Below are 5,000 nucleotides of genomic sequence, written 5' to 3'. Positions count from 1 at the left end.
CATACTGCTATTTAATTCAAGACAAGTGAGGAATCTGTAATGCACAGGAACATCGTAAAATAATTAAAATAAACGTATGTGACAAAATATTTTGTTTTATAAGAACAAAACCAATTGTGTTTGATTGAGTCATTTTAATCTTATCTATGGAAGTCTGTACATATTCTAAAATTGTAGAATGATTTAATATTATTTTTTTATTTGAACTTCCTTTAGACAAACAAGAAATTAATTTTGCATTCTAAACATTCTTTATCATTAGGTATACTGATTACTTTCAATTAATGAATTGCTTACCTCTCCTAAGAAAATCACCGTCTGCACTGAAGGAGTGACAAGGAAACAATGACTGTGCTTTCTGTGTTAACGTTAGCAGGCGCTCTGAGTGATGGGAAAGACTAGTTAACACGGCTTGTGTATCATCAATCCATAAGCTCAACGTTCGAGTAAGCATTTGCAACTGCCAAATATTAGAGTTTACTTTGTCCTGTAATTGCAAGTTATGGTAAAAGATTATCTTACCGTTTTAAATTGTAAAACAGTTCAAAAAGAAGTGAAATAGTTCATTCATACTTTTTTGTGCGTGATTTATTTAGTACGCTATGTTTGCGGACAAAGATCTGTCTGCGAACTTAAACCATTAATAAATTATACACTATGATAAAAAAAATTCAAAACATTTTCAATTTTCTTATTCAACATAAATGGAGACTTTGTGAAATCATGACCTTGAAGAAAAAAAACCCTTTCTCAGTATTTAATTGAAGTTCTTAGTTCATTAGGTTGATTCACAAGAAACTTTTAGCCATCTAAACAATTTTTTATTCTTAAGTACTTCCATTCTCTACACAATACATTATCAAAAAATAGACTCGACGGAAACTTTTTAAGAAGTTAAAAAAATGTTCTAAATTTCACAAACTCCCTGATAAATGTTTGATAAAGAAATAAAAGTCAAAGATTACTTTTTTCACATTTACTTCCAAATTAAATACTCAGACAAAAATAAACTTAGACAAAATTTATTTGCTTTAGTGATTGCCGATGTAGAAATTCCGAAATCAACAATATCCTGCTTATAATCAAACATGACTTATAACTCACATAACTGTTAAATGTAAATGCAATTAAATTATGCTTCTTGCAGCATATATTTACTTATTTGAAAGTCTTTGTAGTTTTGTTTCAAAAGCCCGAAATGTGCGGAAAGGAATATTTGATCTTAAACACTGTAATTTAAAGCGTTCGTATTTTTCACGAATGGTAACTTCTGCCAACCTTTGAGCATGCAGGAATTCCAACTCTTGAGCTGACCAGGGAGCTTTCAAGGATGTAGAAATCGGGAAGCAAGTGGAAGTTCTTCGATGTCCGATGTCTTTATCAAATAGAATAGGGTCATCGTCAGCATTGTCATGATCGACGTATTTTGGGGGGAGTTCTTCGACTTTATTGTCATTGGTAGTAACCTCTTCTGATTGCTTTGTTTCTCCCTTCTTCGTACTTTTCTTTTCTGCTCCTGTCAACATTTCAAGTTTATGTGGGATGGTGAAGTGCAAGCGATTTAACTGCAAATTGCGAAATCTAAAGCTGGCCAATTGCAACTTTGACAAAATCTCCAAGGCGATCAGTTTGTTTTTATCTACCGGTAGGTCGATCGTCAGTAAAGCTAACCTGTCATATTCGACATATTGGCCCTGCATCAAAAGTGCAATACAGCTGATATACGTCATTGTTATTACTAATTGTTCCATATCCATATTTTCTTTCTGGAGCCTTCGAAGGCACATTGTTAACCAAGGAAGAATCTTTGGGGTTTTCTTAATCTTACTTGGGTATATTAGCCCCCGTTTTTCCAATTCACCTCTTACTAAATCTGATATTGTGACAAGTGTGTTTTCTGTGATATCTGTAGAACGTTTGTCATATACAACCGTCCAGAATTTATCATTAAATGACCAAGTCAGTGTCATATTCCCATGCCTGTCATATGTTGTAACAGCTGGAAAATGTTTAAGGTCAAGTTCAAGAATACCAGCTTTTATGACTTCTGCCACTGATATATTACTTTTATCCAAGAGCAGGTACAAGCTGGGGAAAACCATTTGGGAATTTGTTCTTCTGTTTGTTGTTAACAGTTTGACCAGCGATCTAATTGTTACAGCACCGACTGTCTTAAATGTTGTCTTGCAAGATTTTATCTCTCGTAGGAAATCTTCAAAAAGAACGTAACTGGCAGCCTTGCCAGTTTCGTGCAGGTCATGTAGTAAGGCAACAACCAAATGTCGACCAATGACTCCATAGCTGCCATCCAAGTGATCGTGCAATCCCACTGACCGTTTTATCATCTTAGATATGACCTCAGATGTTGTCCATATTTCTTGTGGGGGAATGCTATATTCGTTTTGCATACAGGTTGAGTACACTTCTAAAGATAGAAATCCATAGTGGTCAGTTGAACTTCTACTGGGACCAAGAGCTCCTGGTCCTAGATTGATAGAGTAAGATGTACTCCTTCCACAAAGTGGCTTTCCCCACAAAAGTTTTTCGGAGGCTAGTTCCAACTGATAGGATTGCCAGGTGGCACGCACATTTCCTGTTTTTTTTATACTCGTTCAATAATTCTTTAAGTTCCTTGCAAATCCATAAACCCAAATGTCGAATGCATGTTAGAATATGCAAAGGAAAAGGCACCAACAGAGGTACAGTTTCTAAAAGTACTTCTAGATTGGTTAAATTAATAAAATCCGTAGCATTTATATGGTCAGCAACTGAATCCTGCGAAACAACAAACTCAATCCTACATGTACTTCTCCTTAGTAATGTCCAGTTGCTTTGCAATGTAGATATATAATGATCAGCGTCGCGTAGGAATGCCTCTGCTGTCGATCGTGGGAAACACATACCTCCAACAATGCAACCCGACACTGGATGATATCGACAATTGGGTTGACGATGTGGAATGTCAGCGTAAAGTTGAACAAACTGCACCTCGTGTGGAAAACGACAAATCGTCCGCAAACAAGTTTTGATATCCATTGGTCTTCCATCTAGATTGCTCTGATAGTTTGCACAGTCTTTGAATGATAAGCATGTACAAAGTGTTCCTCTGTGGCCGATGATTTGTTGCAATCCCGCAGTAGACCAAAGAAGATCAACTTCTTCAGAGTCTGACAGTATGTTTGCAGCAACATGGATAGTTGTACGCAATGTAAATTGGGTATTAAAATCTGACAATGATAATCCACAGGTCATTTTTTCACCAAAGCGGAAGCAAAATATGATTGGTCTCAAAAGTCCAGTTTGGGTCAGTTGGTTTAAAGATGCTTGCAAAGCATCGAGTATTGCATAACAATCGTCAGGTAAAATGAACATTTTTCGAACGTCATTTATGTCATTCTTTTCGAGAGTTCTTCTAGCCTCTCCACGCAAAGCAAGAGCCATTAGTGTATTTTTAAAATTCTCTCTCAGCTGAAGAAATGTGGCGAGGGCTTGTTGTCTCACTTGCTGAATGGATAATGCAACTGAATGCATCTGGTGCATAGGAATTAAAGCTATCCAACATTCCCACCCTCTTTCATAAAATAGCTGGAACCCTAAGCTGTTTGAGAAGGTCATAAGTTCGCTTTTACTGTATTCTGTTAATCTGACGTGCTTTTTCAAAAAGCCTCTAACGTTCCGTAGACTTGCATTATCATTTGGAAACAGTGTGATATGTCTCACGGGCATTCTTATTGCGGCCAAAGATTTAAACTCCACAACGCATCCATCAATGTCAAAGGAATATCTCAACCATACTTCTCTTTCTACTTCATCGACTGTCAGACATCTGCCAAAAATCCGATCATCCCTTCTTAAAAAGAGTTGTGGTGTTTCAGATACAGAATTGTACGCCTTGGCTAGGTTGAAATTCTCCAACACCGTTTCAGAAAAAGTTTGTTCCGTATCTTCCATATCCATCTAAAATTTTTAAAAAAATATGACGTGTTTAGACACTCGTAATGAGAAAAGCTTTTTTTTTTTATAATATCTAATTTTCAACTTAGATGATGATAAGAAATAATTACCCGGCATTATATCTCAATTAATTAATTTTTTAACAAACATATATATTAAACTCTATTCTCAAAGATCAACCTTGGGTTAAACCCGAGTATAGTCTAGGGTATATTCCGGGGTAAACCTAAATATAACTCGGCCTTTACCATGGTTAAATCCAGGGTACACCCGGGTAAAACCCAGGGTATACGCTGGGTTTAACCAAGAGTATGCCCGGGTTTAACACAGATTAAACGCGGGTTTAACCTAGAGTATACCCAGGTTTAACCCAGGGTATACCCGGGTTTAACCCAGGGTATACCCAGGTTTAACCCAGGGTATACCCGGGTTTAACCCAGGGTATACCCGGGTTTAACCCAGGGTATACCCGGGGTAAACCCAGGGTATACCCGGGTTAAACCCGGGATAAACTCAGGGTATACCCGGGTTAAACCCAGGATATACCCGGGTTTAACCCAGGGTATACCCTGGGTACACCAAGGGTATACCCGGGGTAAACCCAGGGTATAACCGGGGTAAACCCAGGGTATACCCGGGGTATACCCAGGGTAAACTCAGGGTATACCCTAGTTGATCCCAGTGTATACACGGGTTCAACACAGAGTAAAACAATGTTAGACCTTAAGTTTAATGAGCCAAAGTTTTTAACGTAATTATCTTAATTACGTATATCAAAAAGTTTCATTAATATCAATCATTCACTACATTTGATGAATATCTTGCTACAATTGAAATTTAATTGTAAACTATAGATCAATTCAATAGTCCATCAATTACTACCAGGAATAACTACTATGTTTATAAAATTTCATATATATTGCTAATTAACATTAGAATGCAGGATAATGAGCAATTAAATAATGATATTAAAAAATGCAGTTACCTTTAACAAGTGAAAAACCCATATAATCCAACAAAGTCACAATCAAAAGAATGATAAAACA

This window comes from Magallana gigas, chromosome 6 (genome assembly GCF_963853765.1).
Source record: "Magallana gigas chromosome 6, xbMagGiga1.1, whole genome shotgun sequence".
Lineage (NCBI taxonomy): Eukaryota > Metazoa > Mollusca > Bivalvia > Ostreida > Ostreidae > Magallana > Magallana gigas.
Note: the sequence above shows the minus strand (reverse complement) of the source record.